Source organism: Pongo abelii, chromosome 1, assembly GCF_028885655.2.
Source record: "Pongo abelii isolate AG06213 chromosome 1, NHGRI_mPonAbe1-v2.0_pri, whole genome shotgun sequence".
Classification (NCBI taxonomy): Eukaryota; Metazoa; Chordata; class Mammalia; order Primates; family Hominidae; genus Pongo; species Pongo abelii.
Genome location: NC_071985.2, coordinates 62,528,129 through 62,545,194, shown reverse-complemented (window position 1 = coordinate 62,545,194; position 17,066 = coordinate 62,528,129). Strand labels below are relative to the sequence as shown.

Genomic DNA, 17,066 nt, shown 5'->3' with positions numbered 1-17,066 from the left:
TTGTTTTCATCATATTTGTCAGAGGCCAGATGAATATAGAAATGTGGTTTTATTTCTGAATTCTCTATTCTGTTCCACTGGTCTATGTGCCTGTTTTTGTACCAGTACCATGCTGTTTTGGTTATTGTGGACTTGTAGTATAGTTTGAAGTCGGGTAGCCTAATGCCTCCAGCTTTGTTCTTTTTGCTTAGGATTGTCATGTCTATATGAGCTCTTTTTTGGTTTCATATGAATTTTAAAATATTTTTTTCTAATTCTGTCAATAGTTAGAAAAATGGTAGTTTAATGAGATTAGCACTGAATCTATAAATTGCTTTGGGCAGTATGGCCATTTTCACAATATTGATTCTTCCTATTCATGAGCATGGAAGGTTTTTCGATCTGATTGTGTCCTCTCTGATTTCCTTGAGCAGTGGTTTGTGGTTCTCCTTGAAGACGTCCTTCACTTCCCTTGTTAGCTGTGTTACTAGGTATTTTACTCTCTTTGTGGCAATTGTGAATAGTAGTTCATTTATGATTTGGGTTTTGCTTGTCTGTTTTTGGTGTATAGGAATGCTTGCGATTTCTGCACATTGATTTTGTATCCCGAGACTTTGCTAAAGTTGTTTATCAGCTTAATAAGCATATGTATATATGTGTGTGCATATATATACATATGTGTGTGTGTGTATATATATATATATATGGAGAGAGAGAGAGAGAGAAACAGAGAGAGATTTTGGTTAGGCAGAAAGGTAGGTTGAAGGTTAAATTATGATTTTATGATACTGAGTTTAGATTTTATCCATTTTATAATTACGAGTCAATGGATGCTTTAAAGATAGGCAGAGCCTGCTTAAAATGGACATTTAAGTAACATTGACTGATAAAACTTAGGATGCTGAGAAGCAGGTAAAACCTGTTTGGAAGAGTGCAAGATCAGCAGCTCTTATAATAATTCAGATGCAGGGAGTAATAGCATTCTAAAAGAGAATCAGCAGAATTTAGTTAGTGATAGAATTGTGAGATAAGGAGAAATATGAGTTAAGGGTGTGTCTGTAGTTATTTCATTGTTTTGTTAGGGAAAAATGATAGTTAATCTTGAAAGGGAATATAAAATATAATTTGCTTATGTTTTTTCAAAAATCTAAATTTCAACTAGTTGTAGTTTTGTGGAAGTATATATACATGTGTATGTGCATTTTTCTTTCATCTATCTACCTATCTATCTGATTATCTATCTACCTACCTTTATTATATGTACATATGTACATATCAGAAATATTAAGAAAGCTTCACTTGTAAAGCAGAGTTATTTGTGACAGTTATCGGAATAATGTGTGCAGAATTATGGTGCTGGGTCCAGGACAAATAGGAAAAAGCACATGATTTATTTGTGATGTCTACAATATTGAGAAAGTCAGAGAAAATGTCATTTTGTTTTCCAATCTTGATAGACGTGGTAGCCTCAATCATTAGAGTAAATGATATCTCCCAGGGAGATAATATTGCAATTCCCATTTGCCCTATTTCTTTCACATTGGTCCCTTTCCCAGGTTCCTAAACAGATTATTTTCTCATCCATTTATGCTCCTGATATTTCTAAATCACTATTTCTGAATTTCAAGCTATCTAGTACCACAGTCCCTTACTTACATTAGCAGTTTTCTATTCCTTCCCTGAGGGCTGTATGTCTTTCCTTAACAACCAGTCCATTTGGGTTGGTTCCAAGTCTTTGCTATTGTGAATAGTGCCACAATAAACATACGTGTGCATGTGTCTTTATAGCAGCATGTTCTATAATCCTTTGGGTGTATACCCAGTAATGGGATGGCTGGGTCAAAATGGTATTTCTTTGGTGCAGCACACCAACATGGCACATGTATACATATGTAACAAACCTGCACATTGTGCACATGTACCCTAAAACTTAAAGTATAATAATAATACAAAAAAAACCAGTCCTGTAACAGATACCTAGCCACCAGCACATATACCTCCAAAATACCTACTGGCTGCTTGCATCCAGTTTAAACACCTTGAACACCTGCTCTGTTTGCCCATTGCAACAATTTGCTATTTTAATGAGTTCTACCCCATTTTGAATTATTTGAATAAAATTAAAACTGGCTATGTTTTTGGGCATTGAGTATAAACATTCATTATCAGCATTTGCAGCTGGAGCATTTCATTCTTTGCTGATCCTAATCACAATAATAGTGTCCAATGCCTCCCTACCCACAATTTCTTTTTTATTAAATTGGCTACATCCTGTGAAATCTGAGATCCAAGAATGACTTTATGGGAAAAACAAGTATTAACAGCTATTGAACAATTCCTGCCCTAATGTTTAATCAAATAAGATATTTTATTAGGATCTGTATTTTTATGGCTCCTTTTTAACAGCTGTAATAAACTCTTTCAAAACAATATGCTGCAAGGGATCAAAGAGCTGTGCTCAATTAGAATTGTTCCTTATTAACCATAGTCAGAAAAGGAGTGAGAAATAAATAAGAGTGTGTCCGATATGTCCTTTAGCAGACTGAGAGAGTAATGTGTCACTGTGATGTGTAGCTTTAAAACAAATTAAAAATCCTATGAAGCACTGAAGCTCCCTAAGCCACAACAGTGGACTTGCTATGGAGATCATGTCTCAGTTTCTGATATCAATGCCACCTATGATCTCCTCCTAAGAATCAAGAGATCAAAGATGAAAAGCAACACCAACAAAGTCCTAGAATGTAGCCAGTGTACTGACATTGAAAAGAGGTACAGCATAAGTCGACTGTACTGATTTCAGCTTCAACAAAGTAACAGCAGGTTTCTAAGGAGCTGTTGTACATGAGATGAAGTGAAGTTATCAAATGTAATAAGGGCAGAAAATGATTTACACTGTGATTCACTGAAAAACAACCTCATATTATGTGGCATGGCATGAATTCATGGCAGCATACAGAGCAATGCAGTATATATGGCCTTAATGGAGAGAGTTAATCTCTTTAAATGGGCTCAAAAAGCTTCATTAATTGCACCACCATTCTCTCTTTATCCCAGGTTCAAATGTCCAGTCCTCTTTGGCTGTTTGCACTCTATCATGACATATATCCAAGCACTACATCTATTGATTTTCCCCTTGTATCTTTTTGTCTACTTATCATACTATCTTTCCTACAACATATCTGTGAATTAGTTAATTTTATCATGATTTATAGTGAAAGAACAAAGTGTTAGATACATTAATTTTCTCAAGGATAAACTGTAATAAGCAGGGTGATCAGGCTTCTTTTATCCTGTAAAACATTTCCCAACTGCTCCACACTATACCCTGATAAAGGTGATTACTCTTTATTTGGAACCACATCTGTGACTTCATGATTTTCTGCTACAGTGTCCCTCTCCCATATTCCCATATATATGAACATCTGGGGCTTCATTTGATGAAGACAAAGGTCAGTTTAACCTGTGGATTCCTAACAGGTTTTCTTTTACATGAAATGCCAACTGTTATCAAGGAAGCAAAACCAAAATGTCTCAATCTCTCTGCAATAATGTAAGAATTTCCAGAAGCCTATGTGGCCTAGGCCCTTTTCCATATTATAATATTATTTCTGATTTCTCTTAATTCATTTCACCTACTTTCATAAAAAGGAAAGGGAACTTTTATCAAGAAAGATAGAATGGAAAAGCTTTTACTCTATTTCAGTTCCCATATCTCCATCTGGTGAGCTCCTCTGATTTTCATTATCCATTAATTTCCTCTATAAAAGCTTCCCAGATTGATCTAGATGCTTTTGATATTTTAACAACAAGGATACCACTTAAATTATTTTCTAGAATGCATCACAATGACATGTACTTAACACTTACATAAATATCACATGAGGAATACAGACGTAATAAAGAATTCAAACTGTAGTATTTTATATTAATCTAAAAAGAAACATAAAATATTTTAATATTAAAACAAATACAGAATGCCTTGATATAATCCTTTGTATATTACCCATGAGATGAGAATGGCTCTCACTGGCAGATTTTAAAAGGAGTGTCATGTGAATCAAAGCAGTGAGGCTAGTGTTATGGAAATTAACAATGTCAGAGAATAAATGTTCCTAAGCTCGAACATAAAGACAAAAGAATGTATGCCAAGGCATGTGTCAGATATCAGTAGGTGCTAGCTTCCAATTTTTAAACTGTGTTTTCAGCATAGATTAAACTAATATTTATTTAATTACTTGTGTGCACATATATCTTTCCTTCATGATTATATGAATTCCGTGTAGGCATATATGTTTTCTTTATACTTTCACAATTCAGCACATTGTATAAGCAGACTAAGCATTTGAAAAATTGTTGTTAAATGAATGTATACTACCTTAGCTTTCATGCAAACCAAAACTTAAAACAAACCAACTTCACTGTAGCCAGGTTCCTTTCTTCCCAGCCTCCAAGTTTTGTCTTTACTATTACCCCAACTTCACAAACTGGGCAACCTTTCACTTTACTTATCCAATTTTACAGGTTTAAAAATTCTAAAGAAAAAGAAGGCAGGATTTTTTTTTTTTTCTGTAAAGAGCAGTAAATATGGTAGGCTTTCTGAGCCACATGGTCTCAGTCACAACTGCTTAATTCTTGAAATGCAAAAATGTGTGTGTCTGTGTTCCAGTACAATTTTTTGTGAACACTTAAATTTGATTTTCAGATAATTTTTTTTTTTTTTTTGAGATGGAGTCTCACTCTTGTTGCCCAGGCTGGAGTACAGTGACATGATCTCGGCTCACTGCAACCTCCGCCTCCCGGGTTCAAGTGATTCTCCTGCCTCAGCCTCATGAGTAGCTGGGACTATAGGTGCGTGCCAATACACCCAGCTAAGTTTTTGTATTTTTAATAGAGACGGGGTTTCACCATGTTAGCCAGGATGGTCTCGATCTCCTGACCTCATGATCCACCCACCTTGGCCTCCCAAAGTGCTGAGATTACAGGCATGAGCCACCGTGCCTGGCCTGAAATTTGGATAATTTTAATGTGAAATTTTCTTTTTCTTTTCTTTTTAAAATTATTTTAAAATGTAAATATCATCCTTATTTTAAAGGCCATACAAAAACAGGTAGCTGGCCACATTTGGTCCTCTGGCTGTAGTTTGTGCTAGAGTGAGGTTTTTGGTTATTTTAGTTCCTTCTTCCTCAATTGTATATCTCTGGATTTTGTTAACCAAGACAAAAATACTTTGATTTAAGGCACAGATTTTCTGAATTACTCATTTTGGCACATTTATTTATATCCACATGTTACTACTTAACAACCTTATTAATATGTATCATCCTTATCCAGTTGGTTGTAAATTCTGGAAGGGAAGGGGCTATCCTTATAGCTTTTTAAAACAATCCTCTAAGACAGACAACAATAGGAAACGACTGAAGGTGCCACTGAAAAGTTCTAGTTGAGTGAGAGAGGAATAAACAACCCTTTCTACATATGGCTGAACTGCAAAGGCAGATCTTCGAGTTAGCAAAAACAGATTCCACTCAAATCTGCTCACTTTGTATTTCACAAATCTATTTCACAAATTTGTATGGAAACAGATTCAACATAAATCTGCTACAATGAGTTTCACAAGCCTCACTTTAGAAAGGAGTGCTAGTACACCATTTATCTTCTTGCCAAAACAAAACTAATTTGAATTAATCTCATCTGTGACTTCTGTGGTATGATCTAAAGGGCATTATCAGGAGTAAAAACTGTTTCTCAGCAGTGCCAAAAACACATCCCATGGTAAAATATTATTTCTGTAAAACACTGTCCTTTCCCTCATCCATTGATCCTCAAAAAGGTGTACCACAAACTTCTGTGAGATCAGTTTATGTATTAATCAAAATGGGACATCAATTAACAAAAATAAGTATAAGCAATAGCACGGACATTATTGCTTTAGACAAACAGTTCTTAACCTCCACTGTACATAGGTATCATCCAGGGAGCTTTTTAAAAATCCCAGCACTCAGGCTACTTCTGTGACAAATTAAATCAGTTTCCAGAACTGGCACCCTCTAAGTCATTTTTCTAGCTCTACAGGTATATTTCAACAGTGCAGCCAAATTTGAGAACTCCTGTCTTATACCCTCTTGTAGAATTAAATCTTCCTCAGGAAAGGTAACAAGTTACTCTTATTTTGATCTAATTTACTCGTTCTATTGACATCTTCCAGGAGAAGAAGGAACAGCAACAAAAATTATATATCTTGAGGTAGTGATCAGTGACCTACGGAAGAAATAGAGACATGACTGATCGGGAGGTGTGGGATGTGGAAAAAAGTGCCTCATAAATTTTGTTCTGAGTTAGTCATTTAGGACTTCTCTGTAAACAATGAACGAGTAACATTTACTCCCATAGTGAATTATTTGTACTGTTAATTTCTATGAATTGATGTATTAATATCTAGAAAATGGCCACTAACTGTTCCCATATAAACCCTGGCTCCTCCCAAAACCTCTGGAGACGTTAGATATCACCAAACCATGTGCTGTAACAGTAACAGTGCTTAGGCATTTCACAGGATCATGCTCTTAAATATAACTAGCCGATCCTAAGCCTGTTAATCCTGCTTCACCCCATTCCTCCCACAATTTTGCACTTTCTTTTGCTTCATGACAAACTCAGGTGCTTCCCCTGGGTAAGCCTGTGCTGTATGATGTTTTCCCCCCAGGGAACCATAAGTAACAAAACTGTAAAACTTCACTTTCTTTTTCTTGATCTGCCTCTGTCCTTACCATATCTCACCCAGGATAATATGATTAAAACATAGAACAATAGTTAGCGAGGTTTGAGAAGATAGCAACTATTCAGACATAAATCCTTTACTACAGAAACTCTTTCAGATTCATGAAAGTCTCTCTCATCAAAGGTTGAAATCCTGGATAACTGTGTCCTTATATTAAGACCATAAATCTTTTCTTCTTGAAACCTTTTAAAATTTTGTTTTGCTTTTTTGAAAATTATATTTTCAGCGAACTACCTTCTGATTGTTGAATTTGGATGTTAAGGTGAAGTTTTACATTTCACTTCTTACAGGTGAAAACTTTATGTCAGAAAGTAGAAGGAGTAGCAGCTATAGTTTTCCTTGATAGGAACTGACACAACATTGATTAAAAATTATTGCTGTTTTAGTCAAAACCACGATGAGATACCATTTCATGTCAGTCAGAATGGCAATTATTAAAAAGTAAAGAAACAACGAATGCTGGTAAGGTTATGGAGAAATAGGAACACTTTTACACTGTTGGTGGGATTGTAAATTGTGGAAGACAGCGTGGTGATTCCTCCAAGATCTAAAACCAGAAATACCATTTAACCTAGCAGTCTCATTACTGGGTATATACCTACAGGAATATAAATCATTCTATTACGATGATACATGCATGCATATGTTCATTGCAGCACTATTCACAATAGCAAAGACATGGAATCAACCCAAATGCCCATCAGAGATAGACTGGATAAAGAAAATGTGGTACTATACACCATGCAATACCATGCAGCCATAAAAAAGAAAGGAGATCATGTCCTTTGCAGTGACATGGATGGAGCTGGAAGCCGTTATACTCAGCAAACCAACGCAGGAACAGAAAACCAAACACTGCATGTCCTCACTTACAAGTGGGAGTTGAACAATGAGAACATATGGACATAGGGAGGGGAACATCACACACCGGCGTCTGTCATGGGGTGGGGTAGGGCGAGGGAGAGCATTAGGACAAATAGCTAATGCATGCTGAACTTAATACCTAGGTGATAGATTGATAGGTGCGGTAAACCACCATGCCACATGTTTACCTATGTAACAAAACTGCACATCCTCCACATGCACCCCAGAACTTAAAATAAAAATAAATTTTTTAAAAAAATTGCTATTTTTGCTTCGAGGAATGCTTAAGAGGCTGTTACCTCTTTATTTCATTTTGAATACTTTTTCTTTCTTGTTTATTATGTACTATTTTTTTCCTGGTAGTTTGGATGTTATATATGAAGGCAAAAATAAACCACCAGTTTTGAGAGATGATACATACAAATACAACAGTTGCCCAACATTTTTAATAGTTATTTTACAAACGGATTTTCATTTTGAATAGAAATTCTAGAGGATTATAATGACATTAAACTTGCATATACAACCTCTTCTTACATTTGAAAAAAGTTTCTTACAATATTATAAAATATAATATGTTTCTATATTATAACTTTTTTGATATCGTATTACTTTTATTATAATACAGTATATAATAATTTGAAGCAATAATGATAGATGTTTATTGAATGCTTTCCATCTGCTTGGCGTGGTTTTAAGATCTTTATGTGGATTAAACCATTGAATCTAAATGTTATTTTATTCTTAAGGAAACTGAAACACAAGAGTTTAAAGTAAAGCTGGGCGCGGTGGCTCACGCCTGTAATCCCCAGCTCTTTGGGAGGCTGAGGCAGGCAGATCACAAGGTCAAGAGTTCGAGACCAGCTTGGCCAATATGGTGAAACCCCCGTCTCTATTAAAAATGCAAAAATTAGCCAGTCATGGTGGCATGTGCCTGTAGGCCCAGCTACTTGGGAGGCTGAGGCAGAAGAATCGCTTGAACCCAAGAAGTGAAGGTTTCAGTGAGCCGATATCACGCCACTGCACTCCAACCTGGGTGACAAAGCAAGACGCTGTCTCAAAAAAAAAAAAAAAAAAAAAGAGTTTAAAGTAACTTCCCAGAATTTCAACACCTAATCAGAACTTCAGGAATTGAAAGTAGTTTGTTGGACTCCAAAACTCAAACCCTTAAACACTACAAAATACTCCCTACTGGAGAAAATTATGAATGCTTATCATAATCTCAACATATAATTTGTTAAAAGTAGCAAAAATCATTAAATGAAGAAGAAATCTTTTAAATTTTTTTGTTCATATTATCCACATTAATTGCTTACAGAATTCATTGGAGAAATAATTGCTTTGATTTTTCACTTTGCTAGTATAGACATAATCAGCATGAAGCATATACAGCTTTCTGAATGTGCTGAAGACTTGAATTATTTTGTATGCAACTAAGATGTAGGGCTTACAATAAGCAATATGGAACTGTAAATTATCTAATGAATTTGGGGGACAAAAGACTGGTTTGTACATATAATACTTTGACTTTTCTAGGTAATCTTTAATTCTTATTTTCTCTTAACCCTGTTTAAAAATTCTCAGAAAACACTTGTTTACTTAAGCAGGCAGCAGATAAAAGAAATTATCTTTGGAAATACAGAACTTGGAATCTCATATGGGGAACTTTTACAGTATCAATGCAGAATACTGAAATGTAAACTGATAGTACTAGAAAGCATTATTATTATGTTATAACCTCATAGCATATACATATTAGGAAACTGAGGTGCATTAAAGTTAAGTGACATGGCCAAGATTAAGAAGTTAATTGATAGTGGGGACAAAAATGTTATTCGGGTCTCTGAATGATTTGAATTATGATGCAAGACTTCTTCTTATACCTCAGTTACATAAAAAAAATAGTAAATCAAAATAAAGTTCAAAACAAAACAAATGGAGTGAAATATGTTAGAAGAAGTGATGTTAGGAGTAAACACATTTTATCACAAGAAAATAAAAGCCACAAGAGTTTCTATTAGAGTCACTTTTGTTATATTGTTTTGAATGCAATGATTAATTCTTAGTGTCTCTTCTGCACCAGGAAGTATGTAGAAAAATCCTCTGCTTCGATACATAATTTCTTTTATTTTTTACCTAACAATGTGAAATTTCTTGTGGAAGTGTCTTTTCTTTCTGGTGAAAGATTAATTTGCTATATTAACAGAGTATAACAGTTTGGTTTGTTAGCTTGATGTTCTTTGTAATTAAGAAAAATTGATAAGGAGGACTCAATGTCAATACCTGCTTGAAACCATAACCATATTTCTTTTCTTGCAATATTTGATTAGATCTAATAACTGTGTCATAAACATTTTATTGAACTGTGGCATGACAAGATCTCTTTTTTATTATTGGCTGTTAACATTCTTGTCATATTTAATGTTTCACCTGGGAAATGGCTTTTATTCAGAGTTCACTCTTATGTGTGTCTACCTTTCAACCTTGATGCAAAACAAATGACTTCTTATCCCAGCCATAAAGGAATCTTCAAAAAATATGAGGGAATTTTGTATGCTCAGTAAGGGTCTCTCCTGAAGTAGACATTAACTGTGCAGTTTGTTCTATCAAGTTTAATAGTTTTAAACATTATTTTAATAACACATGACATTTTGCCAAAATGATCAGGATTCCTCTTTAAGACTATTTTGGTACTACTTAAAGTATGACAATTTATGTAACTGAAGCATCTTTATTTATAGTTTAAGTTCTGGGCTTCAAGAAAACATTTGTAAAGATTCTTGTCTACAAAGCTACAAACATCCATGAGGAAGCCCCTGCTTAGTAAGAAGTACTATACAGATCCATATCATCTGTATCTCTATCTGTATTTATCTTTTATTCTTCAAAGAATGCTTCAAAATTTATCTTTTATTCTTCGCAGAATGCTTCAAAACTTTAAATAAACATATTTGGCTTCCCCTATGTTTAACTAAAAATGTTGTATTTTTCTAAAGATTCCTGATATTATATATTTACATAGGTAGCTATAAGATTTCCATGGTAATAATGTACCAACTCTACTTATTTGGGGAAAAGAAGGTTCTGAAACATATATGGGAAATATCAACATCTATTAAATCTAAATACAAATACATAGTGTTTAATTATGTTCTGTTTATTGGGAAAATGAGAGACAACAAAAATATTTTTTTCGCTTTTTTTTTTTTTTTTTTTTTAGGAGGGGGGAGGGATAGCATTAGGAGATATACCTAATGCTAAATGACGAGTTAATGGGTGCAGCACACCAGAATGGCACATGTATACGTATGTAACTAACCTGCACATTGTGCACATGTACCCTAAAATTTAAAGTATAATAAAAAAATTATAAAAAAATTTTTTTTTTAATTTTTAATTTAAATTTCTTCCTAATGAATAAACTTTCTAGATCCACCTTAATTTTCCTCTTTTCTTTAGTAAGTACAGTCTGCACCATACCTTTTGCCACCCTTTCCTAATTATTTCTTGTTAAGAATTTCATTCACTTTCCTAAAAGGCAATGTATTTATACTTCTCTTGTATCCATAATGATTCTTACAATGATTCTAAGTTGGCATTAATTTTTAATGTGTTTTAAATTTTATTTTAATGCAACTGAATACAAATCTCAAGCTCAAATATGATATTTGAAAATGCATTTCACCACTTTAACTTTTTTGCTTAGTCAATGTTCTTATTTTTAATTTATTTTTTATTTGTATAAATTTATGAGGTTCAAGTGGAATTTTATGACACGCATAGATTACATAGTGATTGGGTCAGGGCTTTAGGGTATCCATCACACAAATAACTTACATTTCAATTGATTAAGTAATTTCTCATCATCGACCTCTCTCCCACCCCTTTATCCTTCTAAGTCTTCATTGTCTATCATTCTTTTCTCTACATTCATGTATACCCATTTTTTAGCACCCACTAATGAGTGGGAATATGGGATATTTGACTTTCTTTGTCTGGCTTGTTTCATTTGAGATAATGACCTCCAGTTCCGTCCATGTTGCTGCAAAAGACATAATTTCATTCTTTTTGATGACAGCATAGTATTCCATTGTATTTGTATAACATATTTTATTTATCCAGTCATTTCACTCTTGTTGCTCAGGCTGGAGTGCAATGGCGTGATCTAAGATCACTGCAGCCTCTGCCTCCCAGGTTCAAGCAATTCTTCTGCATCAGCCTCCCAACTAGCTGGGATTACAGGTGCCTGCCACAGGCCCAGCTAATTTTTGTATTTTTAGTAGAGACGGGATTTCACCATGTTGGTCAGGCTAGTCTCGAACTCCTGGCCTCTGGTTATCTGCCTGTCTCAGACACCCAAAGTAATTGCCCAATTTTTAATAAGACTATTTGATTTTTTTTTTGTATATTTTGGATACTTCCATGTAGGATGAACAGTTTGCAATTATCTTCTCCCAATCTGCAGGTGTTGTTCACTCTGGTTTTGTTTGTTTGTTTTGCTGTGCAGAAGCTTTTTAGTTTAATTAAGTTTCATTGACCTATTTTTGTTTTTGTTACTTGTGCTTTTGAAGTCTTTCTCAAAAATTCTTAGCCTAGTTCTATGTCCTGGTGAATTTTCCCTAGTTTTTCTTCTTTAGAGTTGTTATAGTTTGGGATCTTACATTTAAGCCTTTAATCTATCTTGAGTAGATATTTGTATATGGTGAGAGATAGGGATCTGGTTTCATTACTCTGCATATAACAATCCAATTTCCCCAGCATCATTTATTGAAAAAGGTGTCCTTTCCCCAATGTATGTTCTTGTCAGCTTTGTCAAACATCAGCTGGCTATAACTATATAGCTTTATTTCTCAGTTCTCTAGTCTTTTCCATTGATCTATGTGTCTATTTTTATACCAGTACCATGCTATTTTGGTTACTAGAGCTTTGTAATATAATTTGAAGTCAGGTAATATTATGCCTCCCGCTTTGTTCTTTTTACTTAGGATTGCTTTTCCTATTCGGGCTCTTTTTTGGTTCCGTATGAATTTTAGAATGGTTTTTTTCTAATTCTGTGAAAAATGACATTGGCATTTTGATAGGCATTGCCTTGAATCTTCAGAGTGCTTTGGACAGTATGGTCATTTTAATGACATTGAGTCTTCTAATCCATGAGTCTGGGACGTTTTTCCATTTGTTTATCTATAATTTCTTTCATCAGTGTTTTGTAGTTCTCCTTGTAGAGACCTTTCAGTTCTTTAGTTAAATTTATTCCCAGATATTTTATTTATTCTCTGTAGCCATTGAAAATGGGATTGGCTTCTGGATTTTTTTCTCAGCTAGCTCGTTGTTGATGTATAAAAATGCCACTAATTATTTTTATTGATTTATTTATTCTTATTTTTTGAGACGGAGTCTTGCTCTGTTGCCCAGGCTGGAGTGCAGTGGTGCGATCTCGGCTCACTGCAAGCTCTGCCTCTTGGGTTCATGCCATTCTCCTGCCTCAGCCTCCCGAGTAGCTGGGACTACAGGCACCCGCCACAGCACCTGGCTAATTTTTTGTATTTTTAGTAGAGATGGGGTTTCACCGTCTTAGCCAGGATGGTCTCAATCTCCTGACCTCGTGATCCGCCGGCCTCGGCCTCCCAAAGTGCTGGAATTACAGGCGTGAGCCACTGCGCCCAGCCACAAATGCCACTGATTTTTTTTTTTCTTTTTTATGTTGATTTTGTGTCATGCAATTTTACTAAACTTATTTATCAAATCTAGGAATCCTTTGGTGGAGTCCTTAGGTTTTTCTAGACATAAGATCATGTCATCAGCAAACAGGGATAATTTTACTTCCCCTTTTTCAATTTGGATGCCTTTTATTTTGTTCTCTATCTGTCCCTCTGGCTAGGACTTCCCAGGACTATATCGAATAGGAAAGGTGAAAATGAACATCCTTGTCTTGTAATGCTGTACATTTCCTTGAATTGTAAATTACCTACCATACTTGATACTAGTATTTTTCCTTTTCATAATTGCCATCACGTATAATTTACTTTAGCTCATAAATGTACACATATGTGGGTCTGTCAATTGGTAAGGGATTGATAGGTCCATAGATATTTACCTTAATTTTCTTTCCATACCTTTACAGAATGTTCTCTTAAGGACAATTCAATGCCCTCACTCCAATTGATTGTCTTTCATTGCCAATTCTGATTTGCTTTCAGCTGGCTGAAGTTTCCCATGAATCTGTGAAATAATTTTCAACAATAAAATTTGTGTACAATGAAGTGCCTGGCATTACTCTAGGTGCTGGAATTATAACTGAGATGAAAACACATCCCTGACCTTGAGAAGCTTACAATCCTTTACATTTATTTTTTATCATTTAACTATTTTACTAATGCCACTATTGCAAAATTTTCTTTAAAAATATACATTTCAGTTTGAGTTTTATTTTGTTTTTAATTGACATATAATGACTGTACACATTTATGGGGTATAGTGTGATTTTTCAATAAATGTATACAATGTGTAATAATGAAACCAGGGTAACTAGCACATCTATCACCTCAAACACTTGTCATTTCTTTGTGATGAGAGCATTCAAAAGCGTCTCTTCTAACTGTTTTGAACCATAATACATTATTGTTAATTATAGTCACCCTACTGTGCAATAGCCCTCCAGAGGTATTTCTCCTATCTAACTGGAACTTTGTACCTGTTGAAGAACCTCTCCCCATCCCTGCCTTCTCTCTACTCTTCCCAGCCTCTTTACATTTATATTCGTAACAAGGGCATCTGATGTCTTCCACTCTCCACTTTTATTCCCAATTGCAGATTTTTCCTATAGGTAATTTACATTGTGTCCTGCCCTGTTAGTTGACCAGAAAATAGTCAGAGTTTACGAGAGTCCTAAGTGATTTGGGGGTGTATTCTCATTCTTGGAAAGGATGATCTTAGCACAGGCATATTTATGATTCTAGTTCTACCATGGCATGGAGTTTATCGTTCAAGATCCGAAAGTATCAGCAGATTGTATCCTATACAAGCAAGGGAAGCCTGCCCAACAATTATCCATGTATACGTATGTTGAGATTATTCCTCTGGTCCAGATACTGATCTTTGATTTTCTCCCATAGGAAGCCCTTCCCAGCATTCTGTTTCTTGGTTTCTGACTCAAACACTACTTCAGCTTCAGAGCTACTCTCAAACTAGCATTGGAAGTGGTTAGGGTTTCCCATCTCCAAGGATAAAAGCCTCGTGTCCTAGTCTCTGTTCCTTACATTTTTCTCTAAATCCACTTTTGGCCAAACATGTGTTCCAGTGAAATTTCGGTATCAAGAATAAGCTTTTAAGAAAGAGACTAAAAAAATAGACTCTATATATATCAATGTTAAGTTGTAAGAAGGTGTGTAACATTGTCATGGGTTAAATAAATCACTACAATAAAAGTATTTTTTCAATTTTAGGACGAATTAGTTTCTTAAAGGGATTTTCTTAGTCAAGTCATTTTTCAAGCTTCACTGGGAGTCCTGTGAGAGAGTTTTGCTCATATAGGCCTTTTGATATTTTTCAAAGATTTACCAAAAACACAGCATATAACTACAGGTAATGTAAGTAATGCCTCTAGGCCTGGTATTGAGCACCAATTGTGTGCCAAAGAACTTTGGTAGGGACTGGGAAAGTAATTCTTGCACTCAGCATACATATGTTCAAGTTTACTGACTATTTATTAGTTGTGAGATACTGGGCAAATTACCTAACCTATATGAATCTCTTCTGTTTGAAAAAAAAAAACACAGGAAAATAATAATCCCAATACTTGCTCTGTTAAACTCATGGGTTGTTTTTGTTCATTTGTTTTTCTTTTTTCTTTTTGTTTTGAGTCAGGGTCTTCCTCTGTTGTTCAAGTTGGAGTGCAGTGGCATGAAATACCTCACTGCAGCGTTGACCTCCCGGGCTCAAGCCATCCTCCTATCTCAGCCTGCCAAGTAACTTGGACTACAGGCACATGCCACCACAGTCTGGTCTCAAACTCCTGAGCTCAAGCGATCCACCTGTCTTGGCCTCCCAAAGTGTTGGGGTAAAGGCGTGAGCCACTGGGCTGCGCCTCATGGGTTGTTTTGTGAAATCATGAGCTAATGTATGTGAAAGTACTTTGTTAACTATAATGTGCTACATTGTTGTTATTTACATTTTCTTTCAAAATTGCAGTAAAACACTGAAAGAGTTCAAAAAATAGCACCCCAAAATATGATGCTTTGATATGCTGATTACTTTGAACCGAGAACACTTGGGCAACAGCAGATGTAGGCAGAGGCTTTCCCTGAGCTCCCATTTTCTCCCTAAAGATGACTCCTCCAAAAAGAACTCAATTGTCATGAATCTCTTTCCCAGGAATCTTATCAACCAGGGAAGGTTAACTAGGATCACAAGAGAGAACTGAAGATTGACAACATGCTCAAACAGACTATCCCTATTCTTCTGAGGGCTTCTCCAAGACAATTTTTATTACCGAAGATATTTTTTATCTGCTCTAAAAGACAATCTTTATTCACCATATATTTCCTCCCCTTCCTCTCCCATACTTTGTGTTGCTACCACCCATTGAACCCCCAAGCCCCTATTCCTTTTTGTAGCTCATGATGCTATATAAGCTTCAATCATCTGACTCTTCTTTGAGTCTCATATTTTGTGGGATTCTCATGCATACATATGTAATTAAGTATGGGTTTTTTCCTGTTAATCTATCTAATGTCAATTTAATTTGTAGCCCAGCCATGGAACCTAGAAGGGTTCCATGGAGGCAAGCCATTTTTCACTCCCCTACTTCACCTTCTCAGAAAATGCTAAAAAATTCTCTAAGAGAGAAAATGAAAAACTTAACTGCTTTAAGTTGAAACAGAGTAGGTATTAAAGAGCTCCTCCTGTTTATAGCTACCTATTTGTAAAATACAGCTTGGACATCACTGTTGAAAAATATTTCTTACCATTATTGTGTATAAATTATCTTCCTGTCTTAACTAATTAAGTATGTGCCTTAAGAATTGAATAGATTAAGCCCCAAGAACGATTTTACGGCCGGGCGCGGTGACTCACGCCTGTAATCCCAGCACTTTGGGAGGCCGAGGCCGGCGGATCACGAGGTCAGGAGATTGAGACCATCCTGGCTAACACGGTGAAACCCAGTCTCTACTAAAAATACAAAAAATTAGCCGGGCGTGGTGGCGGGTGCCTGTAGTCCCAGCTACTCCAGAGGCTGAGGCAGGAGAATGGCGTGAACCCGGGAGGCGGAGCTTGCAGTGAGCCGAGATCGCGCCACTGCTCTCCAGCCTGGGCGACAGAGTGAGACTGTCACCAAAAAAAAAAAAAGATTTTACAACTTATGGAGATAAAGTGAGCAGAAATGCTAAAATTATTAGAAATGTAGAAATTGAGGTTGTATTATAAGAAGGTTTGCAACATAGACTAA

At 35.5% G+C, this 17,066-nt stretch overlaps 1 long non-coding RNA gene across 4 annotated transcripts in view; it reads left to right on the top strand.

Moving 5' to 3' along the window:
• The window catches only part of LOC129048574 (uncharacterized), a 133,336-nt gene extending 117,577 nt beyond the window's left edge, over positions 1-15,759 (top strand). For all 4 annotated transcript variants that reach the window (XR_010138762.1, XR_010138763.1, XR_008511009.1 and 1 more), the window contains one exon: positions 15,485-15,759. This is a non-coding gene — a long non-coding RNA (uncharacterized LOC129048574). The remainder of the gene's footprint in view (positions 1-15,484) is intronic.
• The last annotated feature ends 1,307 nt before the right edge of the window (positions 15,760-17,066 follow it).